This window comes from Chiloscyllium plagiosum, unplaced genomic scaffold (assembly GCF_037043375.1).
Source record: "Chiloscyllium plagiosum isolate Xiang-an unplaced genomic scaffold, Cpla_swu_hap1 HiC_scaffold_40, whole genome shotgun sequence".
NCBI lineage: Eukaryota > Metazoa > Chordata > Chondrichthyes > Orectolobiformes > Hemiscylliidae > Chiloscyllium > Chiloscyllium plagiosum.
Window position 1 is genome coordinate 71,530,626 of NW_028270178.1, and position 21,927 is coordinate 71,552,552.

The following is a 21,927-nucleotide window of genomic DNA, read 5'->3' on the forward strand; positions in this document are numbered from 1 at the left end:
TCCTGACTCTGATGGACAGTAACATCAGAATCAGAGTCCTGCAGTCCACACGGAGCAGGTGGATGACCACTTCCCTGTGAGCACTCACTGGTCTCTCAGTCGTGTTGAAGATGCAGCAAATCCCTTGTCAAACAGAGGGGTGAACAGCTCCTACCCAATGTGAACCCGCTGGGGTCTCAGGGGATGGGATGAGTCACTGAATCCCCTCTCCCACACTGAGCATCTGAATGAGCTGTCCCCTGTGTGGGCTCACTGGGGTCTCGGGGGGGTGGGGGTGGGGGGTGGGGGGGGGGTGGGGGGGGAGGATGAATCACTGAATCCTCTCTCAAACACTGAGTATCTGAATGGCCTCTCCCTCTGTGTGGGCTCATTGGGGACTCCGCAGGTGCTGCATTTGAGTGAATCTCCCCCCACACTGGGGACAAGTGAATGATCTTTCCCCAGAGTGAGCTCGCTGGTGTTTAAGTAGGTCAGAGGACTGAGTGAATGCTTTCCCACACACTGAGCAGGTGAATGGCCTCACCCCGGTGGGAATGCACTAATGTCTCCGCAGGTGAGAGATTTGAATGAATCCTTTCTCACACATGGAGCAGGTGAAGGGTCTAAATCCACTGTGCTATCTCTGGTGCCTCAGCAGATTGTAAGATCGAGTAAATCCCTCCCCATACGTGGGGCAGGTGAACAGCCTCTCCACAGTGTGACTGTGTTGGTGAGTGTCCTGATGGGAGGGTTAAGTGAATTCCTTATTCTAATTGAGCCCGTCCTCCTGTTTTCTCTCAGTTATTATTGACAATCTCACACCAGAACCTGTTCCAGAGAGTGTTCCAGAAGAGGCAGAATGGTCAGCTGCAGCTGGTCACCTGACCGGTCACTGGTCCTGAAAGGTTCACTCTCCACAGATGCTGCCAGTTCTGCTGAATTTTTCCAGCAATTTCTGTTTTTTTTTCTGTTTACCCAGCACTTGCAGATGTTTAGTTTTCCAACACTCATCTTGTCTGTTGCAGAGGAGTTTATTGATGAAATTAGAGTGTTTTGAAAATTGTACGTTAGGTTACACATCAGCTATGATCATCATGAATGGCAGAGCAAAGTTGAGGGGCTGAATGGCATCCTCCTGTTCCAATGAAAGTTATCCATCGTCAACTTGTGGTAACATTTCCCCTCACTGCTCACTTCATCTCCACGTCGAACACATTGTTACTGACTGAACAAACCTCCTGTGTTTGAAATAAACTTGCTAATGTTCAGTGGCTCCCTCTCCTGCCACCCGGGTTTAACTCTCATCATGGAATGCTGTCTTGTATTACTGCGGGAATGCCCACAAGGACTAATCCTGGAGTCTGTATCCCCTGGGATCCACAATCACCGTTTATTTCCTTCTTCCTCTCTCATTCTGGCTATTGAACTCTCGGTTTCAATCCTTTCTCCTGTCATGCTCTTCAACATGTCCATGTAGGTGGACGAGATGCAGCTGGGATTTAATGAAGGGAAGTGGGAATTAGGCGGAAGTACGAGGAGAGCTGACAGCAAAGATAGTTCTCATTGTACCGGCAGAGTTTCTCCGTGACCCAGTGAGTGGTGAGGCACCTGAGTTTGTGGGGGGGGGGGGGGGGGGGGGGGGCAGATTCAATCAGGGATTTGGTAAGACACTCAGACATTGACCTGTCCATCTGATAGTTAACTCAGACTGACTGAAAGAAAGATGCACATTTAGACAGCACTTTGATGATCTGGGGCAATGAAACATGCTTCCAACCCAATGATTTCAACCTCAAATCTCTGAAAACATAGACACAAAGCTTTCTACTTGTAACAGGTTGTCTCTGAGCCTCCTCTTCTTGAGAAAAGCGTTTTGAGCTGTTCGGCCTTTCCTGGTGATTATAACCGCTATGTTCCTGTAAGATTTGTGACTGAACCTTTATTTTCCTGTTCCTTGTGAGTGATGAAAGTAGCAGAAACATTTCCTGACCTGTGAGGGGTTTTGGTTGGAGTATTTATATTTACAAATCCATTCCCACCCTCACATTCAGTGTGAAATTGATGTAAAACTGAAGGAAATGAGTGAGTGAGCACCCACAGAATCATATGTATGAGTTGAATGAACCTGGCATGAGGAAAACATGACAACAATCACAACTAGTTAGAATCACAGAATCCAGTGGGTGCAGAAAGAGTCTATTCGGCCCATCGAGTCTGCAATGACCTACTCACCCACCCTACCCCCATAATCCCACATTAACCATGGCTCGCCCAACCCACCTAAATTGCACACTGCAGGCCATGTTAGCATAGCCAATCCAGTAACGTTACACATCTGTGGGAGGGTCATAAAATACATCCAAATGCTGGGAATTGTGGATGAAGGCTCACAAATACTTGACTCTGACACAAATGCTCTGCTTTTCAAAATAAAATCTGGGGGATTCTGCAACCAGAAAAATTTCTGATTATCTCAGGAGGAAAAGAATTCAAAACTCGCGCCATTGACCCAGGGGGGCGCAGTGAAAGTTACAGAGGTCTGGGAACCATCAGAAATGTAACAGGTTGTGAGCAAGGTAGGGGTGAGACAAGGACAAAAAGACAGTCTGTCACACGGGGGATGGCAGGAGAAATTAAATAGCAGAAATGGTAGTCCCTCAAGGCCACGGGGAATGGAGTTTGAGCTGGGAAAGAAACAAGGAAAGAAGATGTGCAGCTGCCAAAGAAATATGTTAAAAAACAGATTATAAAAGCATAGAGGGCAGAGTTCAGTCTGAAATTTTTACTCTCAATGGTGAGTACAAGAAGCTGTAAAGCCTGGGGTGTTCTATTACAACCAACATATACCCAGGATTGGCCAAGTGAGCTGTAACTTGCTGATAATTTTTTTTCTGACATTTGTAGTTCAAGTCTGATGACGATAATAACTTTTCAAATTGGACTGGAGTTTAATATTCTGGAGAAGTGTCAAATAAATCACATTGATCACATTCTGCAGATTTTAGTCCATAACCCTGCATGTTCCAGCATTTCAGTTACATCCATGTCCTGCTGGTTGGACATGACATACAGGGATGGTGACGATGGTGTCTAGGACATTGTAAGCTATAATTCTGTGCGTATGACTGTGTCTGCTTGTTGCTTGACTAGTCTGCGTTCCAGCTCACCCAATAAGATGTTGGCAGGGTGAGACACTACAGTTGGAGCTCCTCTGCTCGCCAGTTCCTTTCCTTTCTGCTTCTTAAAAAAATTATTTCTCTCTCACTCTCCCCTTTGCAGACTCTGACGCAAGTGTCTCAACCTTGAATCATGACAATTAAAAAAAAACATGTCTCTACAAGAAAACCAATGGAGGAAAATATATTATTCTTGCATCAACTGCATTTTTAAACAAAAACAATCCTGTTCAATAAGCACTGTCTCATTGTTTCCTTCAATTCTATCAAGCGAGCTATTATATTTTGTCCCTCAGTTTACCGATCTTAATAAATATCCAATCAATTTCAGAGCAACATGCTGACAAAGTATTGAACCAATTTACCTGTTTAGGTTTTAGCATTAGCTATCAAGTCATTACCATTATAATAATTGCATAATAATTGGTCTGGGTAACAAGTATACTGAGGTTCACAATTTAATTTATTGACTGTTTGAAAAATGGTCCTATATATCCTTTTTTCAGGAATCTAAGAGTAATTGTTAAGGCATTTGCATGACAATAATTATAGTATACTTTAGTTTAGTCTTGCTACCAACTACAGTGAAGTTTATATTTGAATTTAATCCAATATTCCCTAGTACCTATACAGTAATATAAAAATCCATTTTATTTCCAATCAACACACCTACTAAAGAATCCATTATTTCTGATGCAACGCGCACTGTTAAAAATATGACTTTTCCTCGTTTGAATGATCTGTGTAATCCCAGCCTTATAAATTTAGAAAAACCTAATTGCTTTCCCTGCAACAATTCCTGTTCATTTTTGCAGATAGCACAGTCAAATAGCAAGATGACAGTTATCATTATTCTTAAGTATGCTAATAGAATTTTGAAAATCTATATGTTGCTAATAAATAATAATTGTTCATTTCAGTCCATAGAATATAGAACAGTACAGCACAGTCAGGGCCCTTTGGCCACGATGTTGTTCCAACCTTTTATCCTACTCTAAGATCAAACTAACCAACATGGCCTTCATTTACTATCATCCATGTGCCTATCCAAGAGTCGCTTACATGTCCCTGATGGATCTGAATCTACAACCACCACTGGCAGTGCATTCCACACACTCACCACTATCGATAAAGAAACTGTCACTGACATCTCCCCACAACTTCCCCCATTCATCTTAAAATTATGCCACTTTGTGGGGAAAAGTCTTTCATTGTCCACTCTACCTATGCCTTTCATCATCTTACACAAAGCTATCAAGTAAACTATCATCCTCTTTCACTGCAATGAACAAAGTCCCAGCTCTGTCAACCTTTATTCATAAGACATGCCTTCCAGTCCAGGCAACATCTTGATAAATCTCATCTGCACCTTCTCTAAAGCTTTTGCATCCTATGTCTAATGAGGTGATCAGAACAGAACACAATATTCCAAGTGTAGTCTCACCAGGGATCCATCGAGCTGCAGCATAACCTCGTGGCTCTTAAACTCAATCTCCCCGCTAATGAAAGCCAACACACTATGCACCATCTTAATAACCCTATCACCTTGGATGTCAGCTATGAGAGATGTATGGACGTGCACCCCACGATCCCTCTGTTCCTCCATATTGTCAAGAATCCTGCATTTAATCTGAAAATATGCATTCAAATTTGATATTCCAAAATGAATAACTTCACAAATCACAAAGAGCAGAGGTCCCTTCAGAACACCATTGGTCACCGTGCTCCAAGCTGAAAACTATCCATTTAATCTCACCATGTCTTCTATGGGTCAACCAATTTATTATCTAACCAGGCGGGTTTCCCTATATCCCATGCCTTATTACTTTCTAAATGAGCCTACCATGGGGAACCATATCAAACACGTTGCTAAAGTCCTTATACACCACATCCACTACTCTGTCCTCACCAATGTGTTTGCCACAACCTCAAATAATTCAATGAGGCTTGTGAGGCATAACCTGCCGCTCACAAAGCCATGCTGACCGTTTCTAATCAATCTATGCTTTTCCAAATAATCATAAATCCTGTCTCTCAGAATTCTCTCCAAACATTTGCCCACAACTGATGTAAGACTGACTCATCAATGATTCCCAGGATTATCTCAATTGCCTTTCTTGAATAAGGGAATAACGTTTATCACTCTCCAATCATCTGGTATGACTCCAGTGGACAGTGAGGTTGCAAAGATCATTGCCAAAACACAGTAATCACTTTCCTCCCTTCTCATAACAACCCTAGTTATATCCTTTCTGGCCCAGGGGACTTATCTATCCCCATGATTTTTAAATATTTTTAGCACATTCTCCGCCTTAGCATCAACCTGTTCGACCATATCAGCCTGTTTCACGCTGTCCTCACAAGGAACGAGGTCCCACTCACTCGTGAATACTGAAGCAAAGTACTCATTAAGGACCTCCCCTACCTCCTCTGACTCCTGGCACAAGTTTGCTTCACTATAAGGGGTATAAATGTGGAATTATGTCTCAGCACTGAATTAATGTAAAGATATCGCAGGGTACAATCACTCGACTACTTTGAATATTGAACTGTGTTTTAACTGAGAGAACACAGTTGAATTGATTTGATTATATTTCACGTCATGCTAACATTCATTGTATTTTGAACCACAATAAGAGTTTCCTTTTTTCATATATGAAACTTACTTAAATTAATCACATGTTTATGTGAAGAAAATAGAATTAACATCTGCTTGTTCCTTCCTTTATCAATGACTGTTCATTTTGAAATTGTGGAAGTTGTACATTGTTGAAAGGAAGGGAACTTGTTTTCGGCTGAATATTCACATTGAATGACTGATGCATTTTTAAAATTAAAGTACAATGATCACGCAGATTTGTCAATGTGTCTATGAAAGAATTGTCATGAGATTCCTCTTCATTTAAGACTATCATTCATTTATTCTATTGTTATTGTAAAATATTGTTTAATTTCCAGTCCATTACACACAGAAAGTACCTAATTAATTCCCATTCGAATTACTACAATAAACAGCTGATTAGTTTTCATTTGTGTAACCACTTTAACATAATATTGCAGTCCTGCCGTCCTGACTGGGAAAATTATGAAAGAAGCCTGTGGAGCTGTGGCATTGTCTCTATTACCAGACCCGAAGGAAGGTTTCAAATCACACCTTCACCAGAAATATATCAAGAGCTATCTTGAATGGTGATTAGAGAGTACCTAAGCACAGACTGAGTTGCTTTTCAATCCAACATTAGATCTGCTTTTATCTATTATATCAATAATCACAAAATCTGATACTTACTTGTGTCAGGGCACCAAGAAATATGTGTTGGAAAATTCGCTTTAGCCACTTTGCTTTTACAAAAGACTTACATCTGTCCCTGTTTTCTCTAACTGAAAGAAATCTGAAGAGGATTTTCACTTTTACGAAAAAAGGGGAGGTGTTTCCCATATAAATTAATGCTTCTTCGATCTACGCCTTTTCAGTTTATGTAAGGTTTCATAATATCCTCTATTTTCGGATAGTGGGGATATCTGTATCTAATTCCGTTGCTTATAAGTTCCTGGAGAATATTTGAAAATGTTGTAGAATTAAAGATTACGTTGTCTAAGTAATGAGATTGATCTTTTTTTGTTGCAAAGGGGCAAGTCCAAACAATTGAAACACATTAAACATTATTCTCTCGTGCTATAAATTGGAAATAAAGTTGATATCTTCTTCAGTAAACTAACAAATGCTACCACCTATTACTTGTCAGTCAGCTGGTTACCTACTTTGTAACCAAATGTTGTGATTCATCTAAATATTCCTCTGTCCTTTGATCAAAGTGAATATGTAATTGTTGTTCAGTTTATGAATTGTCAGAAACTTGTTTTTATTTTTCCATTCACCTGTTCATTTTGACCGTAAGATTGAAATGCTTTGAAAATATTGGAGTTTGTTCATTTAAAAATAAGGTTTGCACATCTCTCATAAATCTCACTTCTTGTACTATGATTCAAGAATATTTTCTTGTGGAATTCTAGTAAATACCAAACATTTGTTGGCTCCAAATAAGGTCTTTAACACCCAGTTATCAATCTGTTATTAATGTTTCAGCTGTTACATTGACATTGATTAGCTACTCATTCAGAGAGATCAACTGACAATTATAAACTATTTGCAGGATCATTGAATTGAGAAAAAGATATAGACATGGAAACATTTTTTAGAAGGAATTGCTTTTTCATTCAAATGTGTAGGCTGTTCAAGAATTCTATATCGCATTCCATTGGTTTTCTTGTCGCGAATGTAAATGTATAATTCATGTGAATTTTAATGTGTTCTTTATTTAGAAATTTGTATCAGATTTAAGAAGAAAAAGAGGAGCAATTAACATGAAAACTTCAGTGAATAGAAAGCACAGTAAATTAAATTGACAGAGGTAACTTCTGGTATTGTCTCTGAATACTCAGTCAAATATTTTTAATGGCAAGAGAGTGGTGCCGGTAAAGCACAGCAGGTCAGGCAGCATTCAAGGAGAAGCAGAATCGACGTTTTGGGCATAAGCCCTTCATCAGGAATCTTTTCGATACTCCTGCTCTTTGAATGTGCCTGCACTTCTCCAACACCACAGCTTTCCTCACTTTCTCCAAATATGCTTAATGAACATGAACTGAAAATGTTAGGATCAGCAGTTGAACAAGACCAAATAAACACATTTTTTGCAATATTTATAGTGAAACCTTGTTTGATAACGTGCAACAAATAAGATCGAACAACATCTCTTGCCGTTAGAACCCGTGGCCCTTCATCATAAAGAATAACCATGCTTTGAACAGCCAGTGTGGTGTGTAACGACTGAACTGAAATACCAGAGGATAGCGATTGCATTTATTGAAGGGAATGATAACCAGATCCTTACTGTGATAGTGGGGATTGATCTCAGAAACAATAAAATTTTACTGTGATTATTCCACTGAACAGTAATTAGATGGTCATGAAGATCTTTGTGTGGCTTTATGTGCAGAGTTTTGTTTGAACATTGATTTCAGTAACATTGAGATATTTTACAAGATTGACAATTGACAGTTAAAGATAAGTTTTAAATGCAACATTAAAAAAAAATGTCAGTTATGTTTAGCGAAACACAATTCTACGTTTATGGAATCCCTACTGTGTGGAAACAGGCCATTTGGCCCAACAAGTCTACACTGACGTTCCAAAGAATAATCCACTCAGCACCATTCTGCTCTCAGATTACTGGACATTTACCTCTGACTAATGCACATTACCTACACATCCCTGAACAGAACGTGCAGCTTAGCATGGCCAATGTACCTAACCTGCACATTTTTGGATTGTGGGAGAAAACCAGAACATGCAAGCTCCACACAAACATGTGGCCGAGGATGGAATCAAACCCAAGTGCATAACACTGTAAGACACGAGTGCTAACCACTGATCCTCTGTTCTTAATGCCCAACCGTATGTTCAAGAGGTCTATGTAGCTGTTCATTGGTTCTCTTGTCAGATACTAATTTATAATTCATATCGCTTTTATTGTGCCCGGAATTTTGAGATTTGTTTCAAAGTTATGAAGAAAACGAGGAGCAATTAATATGAGAACCTGAGAGAATAGAAAACACAGTAAATTTAAATTACAGACTGTGAGAAACAAAGCTCACTCACTTCAATAATTTCAGCCCAAGACAAGATCTGAAGCAATCAGTTTGTTTATTAGATGCTTGCAAGCGTGGTGCCTGGAATAAGGCACACAGAGCTTAGCAAATACATACCTTATATAGGACTCAATACTCCAAACCCGGTGCCCATTACTATTGTTTCTCGCTTGCCTTATCCGGCCTTGCACATAATAACGTACAAGTTTTACTTGGTCATTTCACCACATCCTGCTGTGGTCCATTGTTAGGTATATCCTCCATCACTATTATCTAAATCCCCCACTTGTGACATTTCCTCCCTTTCCCCAACCATATTGATCCTTATGACCTTTTAATTGGGGTTTGTTTTTGTGTTTTTGCAAAAGTGGGAAACAGATGTTTATAACTACTGCTTGTACAAACATATCTGGCTTAACCTACATCCTCACAACACCTTATCTCCTTGTCTGTAACATCTACCATTGCTTGCAGGCACGTTTCATTCTTGTATGCACATTTTAGCTAATACAAAAACAATTATATATTTCCTTCACATAGTTTTCATTCTTGTTGACTCAGCTCTTGGTTGAAGCAATTATACACTGGTGTGAGTGCATAAACCTTGCATAAATAATTATGATTGCAGAAATGACACTACTTTACCTATATCCCAAAATTTCCCCCTTTTTCTTTAATTGTCATTTTTTATCTTCTGCATTTTTCTTTTTAGCATTGCCCCCAAAATTCGCAAGCATCATTCTGGAGATTTCATCCATCTTGGTCTCACTCATCCCCTCATTATTTAATCGACAAAGTTCCTCTGCCTGATTCCATTTTAGGGGTATCTGTTTTACTAAGGCTGTCTGAATCAGTCTTTGGGTGAGTCCTCGTATATAGGGCATGATACAGCAGCCAATGGCTACCAATACCCCGGCTACTACTATCAGGGAAGTAAGGACGGAAACCACCACCCCCTTCCATTTTCCAAACCATGATTCACGCCATCCCGTGAGAGATGTATCTACTCCTGTATTCTCAGCCAGTTCCTCTGCTAAGGTAGTCAATCCCCTTAAGGCCCGAGTAATTAAACCATCAGGTGCAGTGTTATTAGGAATAATGGTACAACAGCTTCCGCCTAACATCACACACATACTTTTTCCGCTAAAATCATATCAAGGCCATTCTGTTTTCCCATGCCATCCTACTTGTCGCATCAAGCTGTTCTGATATTCCTTTAACCGCATCTCTTGTATAATTTATAAATCGCTGTTGATTATAGAAAATGTAATTTATCCAATGTACATTTTTATTAATTGTTGCCTACCAAAAGAGAGCTGACTCAAAGCCTGCTGCAATCTGGTTACGAGCCTTGAACTCATCAGGTACTCCCCTAGGGACTCCTACAGAATCGAGATAAATCCTGTCATCGAATGAAGTGCCTAACAGTGATCTCTTATCCCTTCCCTTTTTCCCTACTATCTTTTCCTTCTCAAATGCCAAGGTAAATGGAATTGCCAATTGTACAATTGCACATACCCTCTCCAATCCGGTGGTAGGGTGGATCTAAATATTTTGCCTTCACAGTACCACCACAGATCCGCTCGGGGAACCTTTGGTGCTGAATAGTTCCCTCCCTTCTCCGTTTCGGTAACATTCTTAATCTCTGAACATACTTTCAGCTCCCCCAAATCTCTAGACTGACTTGTATCTCGTCTATGCACACACGTCGTGTGATTTCCGACTGCAGCTGAAAAAGTAGGGGGTCTTTTGAATCTTTCTTCTCCAAGGGAGCGAACATCAGAGATAGGGAGGTACAATTCCTATCATTCCATGCAGTCTTATCCTGTTACAGGGCTATTATACATTTCAAGCCCTTCCTGTCTCGCTTACACCCGAGCGGAAAGGGAACCACCTGGGTCACTGGCCTACCGGAGGCACATGCATAGCAATTGCTCTTGTTCAGACTGTTTACAGTATACTTTACCCATTCAACCCAGGCGTTTGCATCCCTATACCCAGTTTCTATTTCGATAGTCTGTTTCAAGTCCTTTATCTCTATAATGTTTAGATTAGATTACATTACAGTGTGGAAACAAGCCCTTCGGCCCAACAAGTCCACACCGACCCGCCGAAGCGAAACCCACCCATACCCCTACATTTACCCCTTACCTAACACTACGGGCAATTTAGCATGGCCAATTCACCTGACCCTGCACATCTTTTGGACTGTTGGAGGAAACCCTTTACTAGTTCAGGATCATCGGGAGGGGTGAAAGGTTGTACCTTATTCTCCAATAGTTCTGAAGAAGGGCTTATGCCCGAAACGTCGATTCTCCTGTTCCTTGGATGCTGCCTGACCTGCTGCGCTTTTCCAGCAACACATTTTCAGCTCAATATCCAATAGTTCTGCCCGTTTTCCCTGTCCTACACTAATTTGAAAACAACAGCCCTAGAAATCCTTCCCGTTTGCTTACATTTCTGTCCCAAATGTTTCATCTAATTGTATCTCATAGGTGCCCCACCCCCACCCCGAGAATTGCTTTGTGCCATGTGGTTTTCTTTATCATTAGGTATATTGGGTTACGCTCTTTATCGGGACAATTGAGAGGTGATCGGAAGATGGGCCTGTGTATTGTGACAGGACTGTTATACCAAGTACCATCCCCAAAGGACTTAAGATGTATCTCTGAGCTGCGGTACTGTCTCTGATTATCTACATCCCCACAATTTACTAAGCTACATGCATCAGGTCTATTACTTGCGGATTATCAGACTCAGAGACCGTTAATAACACATATGAAAATAATATTTGACAAAATCCCATTACTAAGAGAGCTAGCATCATAACTCTAAGCATCCCCAACATCCTAAAAATTGTGCTGAAGCACAAAAAAACTTAATACACAATCCTACAGAAATAATCCCGCGCTTGCGTCGCCACTGTATAATCAGTTACTCTAAGTCTCTTTAGCCTGAGTTTCAGCGCATCTTGCATTGATTCGGCTGTCCAGACTTCTTCCTCAACTGGAGATTTCACTGGCCCGAGTGTAGTGAGTCCAGCCTTTCTCCGCTGTCCTTATTATCGTTTCGGTAATCAAAGGATCCTGATACAGCCCTTCCCAGTCCGGCTGCAATTTAGTCTCTGTCCATGATTTTGCCACGACCCAATCTCCTGGCCGCATGGGGTGAACGGTGAATTCAAGGGGCGGAGTCTGTGCCAATAAACTCTGTTTCCTGAGGAGAGACAAAGAGGCAGACAAGCCCAGTATATATTTATTTAGAACAAGTCTTTAGTTTCGGGAATTGTCAATTCTCCGTTCGTTCCCAGGTAAGGTAATCCAAATAAGATTTCATAGGGGATAGTCCCAAATCTTTCCTTGGGTCTGTTCATACTCGCAAGAGAGCTATAGGTAAACATTTGGTCCAAGGGAGTCTGGTTTCTATTATCAATTTAGAGAGCTGTCGTTTGGTTCATTCTCTCAACCCTTCCTGATGATGTTGGGTTCCATGGAGCATGGAACTCCCAGGAAATTCCCAACCTTTTCATTATCTCCTGTAACACTTTAGAGGCAAAATGAGTTCCTTGGTCGGATTCTATACCGTTCACTGGCCCATATCGGGGAATTATGTGCTCTAATATTGTTTCAGACACCACACTCGCAGTGACGGTAGCTAGGGGGTATCCCTCAACCCAACCAGATAGTTGATCTACTATGACCAGCATATATTTTAGTCTTCCTACTCTGGGTAGTTCAGTATAATCTACTTGTATACTCTGGAAGGGTATGAATCCTGGGTCTCTTCCTCCCGGGGTCTATTTTCTCAAGACTTTCTTATTTACCTTTCTGCATATTATACATTCCTCACATATTTGTTTAGCAATTGTATATATTCCTTTACATCCGTATTCCCTAAGAACTAAAAGATACGTTGCTTGTACTCCCCAATGGCTGACTTGATGTAGGACAGCCATAATGTCTCGCATCATCATTTTGCTCAACATTTCCCGTCCATCAGGTAACATCCATTGCCCGTCTGCTGTTTTTTGCAGCCCCAAAATCTTTCAATTATTTTTCTTCTCGTTCAGTAAATATAGGAGCTTCCGGGGATCAGGGACAATAGGTATTAGGGAATGAATCAGCACCCCTTGTGGGTTCAAGGCGGCTTCCCTAGCCACTTCATCGGCTGATCTATTCCCCCTAATTTCTGGGTCATTTCCTTTCTGGTGACCATTTACATGCACTACCGCTATTTTTCGGGGGGGGGGGGGGTGGTGGAGTCATAGGGACTCCAAAACCCGTTTAATCAACTCCTCATTTGCTAATTCCTTCCCCCGGCTATTGATCAGTCCTCTTTCCTGCCATATCTTTCCAAAAGTGTGCACAACACCAAATGCATATTTAGAGTCACTGTATGCTGCTCCCTCTTTATTTTCTAATGCCCTAAGGGCGCTTTCAAATGCATAGAGTTCGCAGGTCTGAGCTGACCACCCATTTGGCAACCTTCCTGCCTCCACCACACTACCGTTTGTCCCGTCTACGACTGCATACCCATTATGTCTTTTCCCTTCAATCACCCGGGATGATCCGTCTATAAAAAGTCAGGCTCCTGCATGAAGCGGAACATCTCTCAGGTCCATGCGGACCTTAGTTTGGTATTCTATAATGTCAAGGCAGTCGTGCTCTGGATTCTGAGGAGATTCTCCTTCCCCTTTCCAAAGAAAGGCAGCTGGATTTAAACAATTGTCCGTGACCAACACTAAATCATCCTTTTGTATTAATATTGCCTCATATTTCAGAACCCGGGAGTCTGCCAACCATCGCCGAGCTTTTTGGTTTAGGATCATTCTCACTTGGTGTGGGGTGCTTACTATTGGGACTCCCCCAAATGTAAGCTTCCTGCTTTCCTCCACCAACAGTGCAGTGGTAGCCACGGCCTGCACACACTCAGGCCACCTCCGGGATATTGGATCCAATAGCTTCGAAAGATATGCTACTGGCTGTCTCATTCCTCCCCACCTCTGGATTAATACTCCCAAAGCCGCTCCCTTATCTACGGTAGCAAAGAGATGGTAAGGTTTATCTCGAGAAGGTAAGGTTAACATGGGGGCATGGATTAGATCACTTTTGAATTCTTAAATACTTCATTTTCCTCTTCTTCTCAACTCAGACACTTTGGTTCCTCCTCTAATAGTTTGAGATATAATTTATTCTTCTTTTGAGCATAAGAATCAATCCACAATCTGCAATATCTCGTTAAACCCCAAAAATTACGTAATTCCCGTTTGGTCCTGAGCAGTGGAATCCCCACTATTCCCTTTAACTGTTCCAGGCTTACCTTTCGCTTTCCCTCACTAACTAAATGTCTCAAGTATTTCACTTCTCGCTCCACATATTGTATTTGGTTTTTAGATACTCGCAGGCCCTGCTGGCCCAGAAAATGCAATAATTTGTTAGTGGCTTCTACTACTCTTTCTCTTCTTATTCCTGATACTAAGAGGTCGTCTACATACTGCAACAGGGTAGTCCCCTTGGGGCTGCTAAATTTCTCCAATATTTGTTCTAGCATCTGTACAAATAAATTCGGCGATTGCGTAAACCCCTGGGGGAGCACAGTCCACCGGTATTGCTGTTTCTGTTCTGTCTTGGGATCTTCCCATTCAAAGGCAAAAAAATTCCTACTTTCCTCCGCCAAGGGACAAGCCCAAAAGGCATCCTTTAAATCTATCACAGTAAACCATTTGTGGTCATGAGGGATCTTACTTAATAACGTATTTGGCACCACTGGGTGCCTGACCTGTTCTATTCAATTCAATGTTCTCAAATCCTGCACCAATCGATAGGTTCCATCGGATTTTCGCACTGGTAGAATTAGGATATTATAAGGAGACATACATGGCTCCAACAGTCAATATCTATCCCCTCAATTACTGGCTGCAGTCCTCGTTTACCTTCTATGGAAATGGGATATTGTCGCTCATAAACAACGTCCCCTTTCCTTTTTAAACTTATTTCTAGGGGACGGATCTGTATTTTTCCACGATTCCCTTCTCTAGCCCATATAATAGAGTCTACCTCTCTCTCCACATCTTCTGTCAACATTGCCATTTGTACAACTAATTCTTTTTCCTGAATTCAAATCTGCAGTCCTAAGAGGGTAATTAAAACTCTGCCTAGTTAGTTACTTCCTATATCAGGGATATACAACAGTTCCCCTGTGACTGTATCTTTCAGACCTTCTATCATCATAGGTTCAAATACTGGAACAGGAAATCCTTCCCCTTTTACCCCGGAAACAGTAATTGACCGTGTTGACATTCCTACTGTCTTTGGTTTAAAATTCAGTGATGACCGTGCTGCTCCTGTATCTTCTATGAAGACTACCTCTTCCCCACAGGGTCCCACTTTCAAGTTTATCAACAGTTCATCGTGGCTCCCCGGGGGCACGAACCCCTGACACCCCTATTCTTCATCAAAATTTATAAGCGGAATTGCCGTTTCTACCCTTTGTAGATCAGGACACTCCCGCTTAAAATGCCCGAGTTTCTGCAATAACATCATTCTGCCTATGGAGACTTCCATCTCTGCCCCTGTCGCCCGAACCCTCTATTAAATGCTCCCCCTTGTCTTCTCCCTCTCCCTCTTCCTCTCTGTCCTACATGCTGCCACCCGCTGCTCCGGTTGCTCAGTATTGGTTCCATTCTTTTCTTAACTACATCATCAATCGTAGCTACCATCATTTTTGCCTTCTGTTTTTGTCTTTCATCCTCTCTCTTTGCAAACACTTTCTGTGCCTCTCTTAACAATTCATCTAATGGTGTTTCACTCCTCCCTTCTATCTTCAGTATCTTTCTCTGTGTCTGGCCATGCATTTGTCACAAAATATATTTTCAAAAGACCCTGTGCCACTGGGTCCTCAGGGTTCATTCCAGAATATTTCCGCATTGAGTCTCTTAATCTTTGCAAGAAAGCTGGGGGTGTCTCATCTTTCTCCTCTTTAACTTCAAAAGCTTTAGTCAAATTCTGCGACTTCGGAACTGCCTCTCTTTTCCTTTTAGAATCAGGTCTTTCAATTCCATCATTTCTTCCCTATGCTCCGGGTTTTGATTTTACCACTGTGTGTCTCTGAGGGGAACCTCCGTCTCTCCCTGTCCAGTATCCCCATTCCCAATGGGAAGTTCCCTGTCCCATATTTTAATGGCTGCTCCTGATATAAGTCCCCTTTCTTCCCCAGTAAATAGTACATTCAAAATAGACATTAACTCAGCCCACGTATACAGACTGGGCCCCAAGAATTGATCAATTTGATCAGACAGCCCTACCAGATCCTCAACCAGGACCTTCATCTCCTTTTTAAATGTTCTGACCTCCCCACTGGTGAGGGGGACACTTACAAACCCAATCTCTTTGTCCCCTATTGGTACCTCGCGAAGGGGATAAGTCTTTATATTCTTCCCCTTTTTTGTTTTTGTTTTTCCCCCTTAGGCTTTCGTTTAGATACTCCAGAGGCCTCCTCTACATCTACTTGATCTTCCCTTCCTTTTGTTGCGGATTGAGGGTCGGGAACAACAACATCCCCGCCCACCGCCCCTTCGTTCTCCTCTTGTGGGTCATCCGTTCCCTGTCCCTGTCTGTCTGTCTCTCCACTTCCCCCATTTTCACCTAATCTGATTTTATGGTACGGGGGGCGGGAGTGCAAACAGGCAAAAGGATCCCAGGGACTGGGGGGAGGGGCAGAGGGGGAATCATTTGTCTTTACTACCATCATTCCCAAAATTCCCTTCCAACAGGATGCATAGTCCGCCTCTTTTTCACTAAAAGTTTGTTTTTTATTCACATGCAAATCTAAGTACTGACATACCCAATCCTCATCCGAATCATACTTTGGCCAGAAGACAGCTGGATGAAGGATTGGTTCTTTGGTCCATACCAAACAACAATATTTAATCATTTTCTTTTTATCTTTTTCCCTTGTACAAGTGTTACTTGTCCATTCCCTCAACATCCTCCCCAACGGACTTTCAGGAGGAAAGTTACCAGGGACTTTTTCTTCCTTTACTCCGTGACAGTTCGACTTACTCTGCCGACCCCCCATTTCTCGGGGCCCTCACCAGTCCCTCAGCGATTAAATATCCCTTTTCCCGGCCACCAAGTTAATACTTAAATGTCAGTTTTCTGACGTTGGTCTGTGCACAGAGTTGGCTGGCCCCCTTTTTTCTATACTTTTTATTGACCTTCTTTCACTGTCTGATTCAGATGTCTCTGTTGTGGGATTCGTACCAGTCTCCCAAGGGAGCGGACAAAACCGGGACAAGAAACCACTCCTCAATTGTGAATGGGAGGCATCTTCCCAGTGTCCAGGGCCAGCCACTTCCCCCGGCGATGGAAGAATATCCCGGACGATCCCCCAATTATATGAAACTAAGCCCACTTACTTCAATAATTTCAGTGCGAGACAAGATCTGAAGCAATCAGTATGTTTATTACACGCTTGCAAGCGTGGTTCCTGAAATCGACTCGCAGAGTTTAGCAAGTACATAGGATTCACTACTCCAAACCCGGTGCCCATTACTAATGTTTCTCTTTTGCCTTATCCGGCCTTGGGCATAACAAAGTACAGGTTTGACTTGGCCTTTTCACCACATCTTGGCTGTAGTCAACTGTTAGGTATGTCCTCCTTCACTGCGATCCATTTACCACACTTGTGACATTTCCTCCCTTTCCCCAACCATATTGAACCTTACTACCTTTTAATTGGGGTTTGTTTTTTTTTATTTTTGCAGAAATGGGAAACAAATGCTTATAACTACTGCTTGTATAAGCATTTGTAGTTTAACCGACATCCTCACAGCACCTTATCTATTTGTCTGTACCATCTACCATTGTCTGCAGACACCTTTCATTCTTGTATGCACATTTTAGCTAATATGAAAACAATTGTATATTTCCTTCACATTCTTGTTGACTCAGCTCTTGGTTGAAACAATTGGACACTGTTGTGAGTTAATTTACCTTGCATAAGTAATGATGACTGCAGAAGTAACACTACTTCACCTGTAACCTACAGTTGGTAGTGTAGTGAACAAAGAAGAACAAAGAATACAGAAAATGTGCAGCCCAGGAACAGGCCCTTTGGACAGCTGAGCCTGAGCCGAACCAAATCAACTATCTAAACATGTCGCCCACTTTCTAAGCATCCGTATCCCTCTGCTTCTCACTTACTCATGCATCGGTCCAGGTGCACCTGAAATGAATCTACCATGCCTGCCTCTACTATCTCTGCTGGCAACGCATTCCAGCACCTACCACCCTCTGTGTAAAATACTTTCCATGTCTCTCTCCCTTAAACGTTTCACCTCTCTCATTGAATGCGTGACCTCTCATTATTGAATCCCTCATCTTGGGAAAAAGCTTATCTCTATCCACCCTGTCTGTACCCTTCATGATATTGTAGACCTCAATCAGGTCCCCTCAATCTCGTTTTTTCTGATGAAAGCAGAAGTAACCTACTCAACCTCTCTTCAGAGCTTGCATCTTCCATACCAGGCAGCATCTGCGTAAACCTTCTCCGCATTCTCTCCTAAACATCCACATAATTTTGATAATTTGGCGACCAGAACTGTACAGAGTATTCTAAACGCAGCCGAAACAAACTCTTGTACAATTTTAGCAGGGCTTGCCTGCTCTTATACTCAATGCCCTATCCGGTGAAGGCAAGCATGCCATATGCCTTCTTGACCACTCTATCCACCTGTGCAGTCAACTGCAGGGTACAAAGGACCTGAACTCCCAGATCTCTCTTCTCATAAAGTTTACCCAAGGCTGTTCCGTTTACTGTATACTTGGCTCTGGAATTAGACTTCCCCAAATCATCACCACACATTTGCTTGAATGGAACACCATTTGCCACTTCTCCGCTCAACTCTTCTGTCTACCTATATTCCACTTCATTCTTTGACAGTCCCCTATGTTTTCTGGCTACTCCACCAATCTTTGTGTCATCTGCAAATGTAGTGGCGAGATACTGGGCTAGCAACCCTTGGAGATTGGAACGTGGCAGTTGTTCATCCCATGCAGCAAGGAACCATGTTTGGATGCTTTTTCCCAGTGAAGTACCACTGTTTCCTGATGTAGATCAATAATTCAAACTTTTTTATTAGGAGTCATGATTTAGAAGTTTACTGACGATACATAGTCGTGTAGTTGACTATGATGAATAATGTCAGGTACAGCAGAGATGTATCCATCAGGTGGAAAGGAAAAATGGCGAATGGAATTGAATCCAGACTAATGAATGGTAGTGAATTTGGGGAGTTGTAACAATAACAATGAGGATTCTGAGTGTTGTACATGAACAAAGAGATCTTGGAGTGGACATTCACAGATCCCTGAAGATTGTTGGACAGGTAGATCAGTTGTTCGAGAGGTTTTTGGATATTTTCTATTGTAGACCACAGACTGTGGATGATATTCGATCTTTATTAACCGCCAGTTTCGGAAACAACTAAAGGAATGAGCACAAGTCTGGTCCATGCAATAATCTACATTTAAAAAAATTGAAAGTTGAAAGATAGAGGGCTGAAGTATAAATCTTTGCCCATCAAACGACTTCACCACTCAATGAATTTACCACTGATTCCTCCCCAAGTAATGCTGGTATGTGTCTCAGAGGGTAATTTGCAAATGGTGGAGGTTCAGTGCATCTTCAACCTTGTCCTTATAGTCAGTACAGTTTTTGAGCTTTGAAGGTTCTGTCAACAAAGCCTGGATGACTTACTCCAGTGAATTTTCTATGTGGTGCAATCTGCTGCAATTGTTCCTTAGCAGTTAAGGGAATAAAAGTTCAGGTGTTGAACAATATACAGTTAAGTGACTGCATTGTCGTGGAGGATGCCCAGTTCCTTCAGTGGCATTGAAGCTGCACCCACCGCGGCAAATGGAGAGAGTTCTGTTAAACATCTAATTTGTGCATTGCGGACGATGTAGGCTTCACGGAGACAAGAGTTGAGTTAATAATCAAACAAAGTCGACCCACGGACAGGTGTTTGTCGTCAACTTATTTATATGGGCGGTCAGGTTCCATTTTACCTAAATGCTAGCTCCCAGGACGATTACACGGAGGAATTCAGTTACATTGAAGCCATTGAATGTCAATCGAATATGATTAGATTCTCATTTGTCAGAGTTATCTTCGCTGCATTTGGTCCTTCTGTGGGTCAATCCGATTCTAATCGCTTTCTGATTTCAAGTTCCAATTCCCGTCTGCGCCTGAAATTTCAACCCGTTTCCTCACCGAAATTTCTCCACCTGTCTTAATAATATATAAGGACGCTGTAAGGGAAGCGCAGACTTACTAACATGTTGCTAACTCTGTATACAGTAGAACTTCGTGGAATGATTGGTGAGGCTGGGATTATTCTCCTTGAAACAAAGGAGGAGGAGGGGAACTTTATAATCACATAATAACATTTATAAACGTTCAATATTCGTGGGATCTTGACAGGGTAGATACGGGCAGGTGGCTTGCCCTATGCTCTGAGGAGAGCACCAGAGGACATAATCTCAGAATTCGATATTGCCCATTTAATTCAGAAATGAGGAGTAATTTCTTTGCTCAGGGGCCAAACAATCTGTGGCATTTTCCAGTACCCGCTGTTGAGACTGTGTGGTTGGGTATTTTCAAACTATGCCAGATAGTTAATCAGAAAGATGATGAAACTTTGTCGATCTAAGTGAGCTGAAAGGAATTCAAGATTATCAGATTGACTATGTTAAAAATCACACAACACCTATCCAGATGTGCATAGGATTTATGCACATCTGGATAGGAATAATGTGATCAAGGATAGTCAGCATGGTTTTGTGAAGGGCAGGTCGTGCCTCACAAACCTTATTGAATTCTTTGAAAAGGTGACGAAGGAGGTTGATGAGGGGAAAGCGGTAGATGTGGTATATATGGATTTTAGTAAGGCGTTTGATAAGGTTCCCCATGGTAGGCTACTGCAGAAAATACGGAGATATGGCATTGAGGGTGAGTTGGAGGTTTGGATTAGGAATTGGCTGGATGGAAGAAGACAGAGGGTAGTAGTTGATGGCAAAGTTTCTTCATGGAGTGCCGTCACTAGCGGTGTTCCGCAAGGATCTGTTTTGGGACCATTGCTGTTTGTCATTTTTATAAATGACCTGGAAGAGGGGTTAGAAGGTTGGGTGAGCAAGTTTGCGGATGATACGAAAGTCGGAGGAGTTGTTGACAGTGAGGAAGGATGTGGCAGGTTACAGCAGGATATAGAGAAGCTGCAGAGCTGGGCAGAAAGGTGGCAAATGGAATTCAATGTAGCTAAATGTGAGGTGATTCACTTTGGGAAGAATAACAAAAAGATGGGGTACTGGGCTAATGGTCGGATACTTGGTAGTGTGGATGAGCAGAGGGATCTTGGTGTCCATGTACACAGATCTCTGAAAGTTGCCACCCAGGTAAATAGTGCGGTGAGGAAGGCATATGGCGTACTGGCTTTTATTGGTAGAGGAATTGAGTTCCGGAGTCCTGAGGTCATGATGCAGTTGTATAAAACTCTGGTGCGGCCGCATCTGGAATATTGTGTGCAGTTTTGGTCGCCATACTATAGGAAGGATGTGGAGGCACTGGAACGGGTGCAGAGGAGGTTTACCAGGATGTTGCCTGGTATGGAAGGAAGATCGTATGAGGATAGACTGAGACACTTGGGGCTGTTTTCATTAGAGAAAAGAAGGTTTAGGGGTGACTTGATTGAGGTGTACAAGATGATTAGGGGGTTAGATAGGGTTGACAGTGTGAACCTTTTCCCGCGTATAGAGTCGGGTATTACAAGGGGGCATAGCTTTAAATTAAGGGGGGGTAGATATAGGACTGAAGTTAGGGGTAGGTTCTTCACTCAGCGAGTCGTAAGTTCATGGAATGCCCTGCCAGCAGCAGTGGTGGACTCTCCCTCTTTATGGGCATTTAAGCGGGCATTGGATAGGTATATGGAGGATAGTGGGTTAGTATAGGTTAGGTGGGCTTGGATCGGCGCAACATCGAGGGCCAAAGGGCCTGTACTGCGCTGTATTCTTCTATGTTCTATGTTCACCAGGTTATCGTCCAACAGGTTTAATTGGAAGCACAC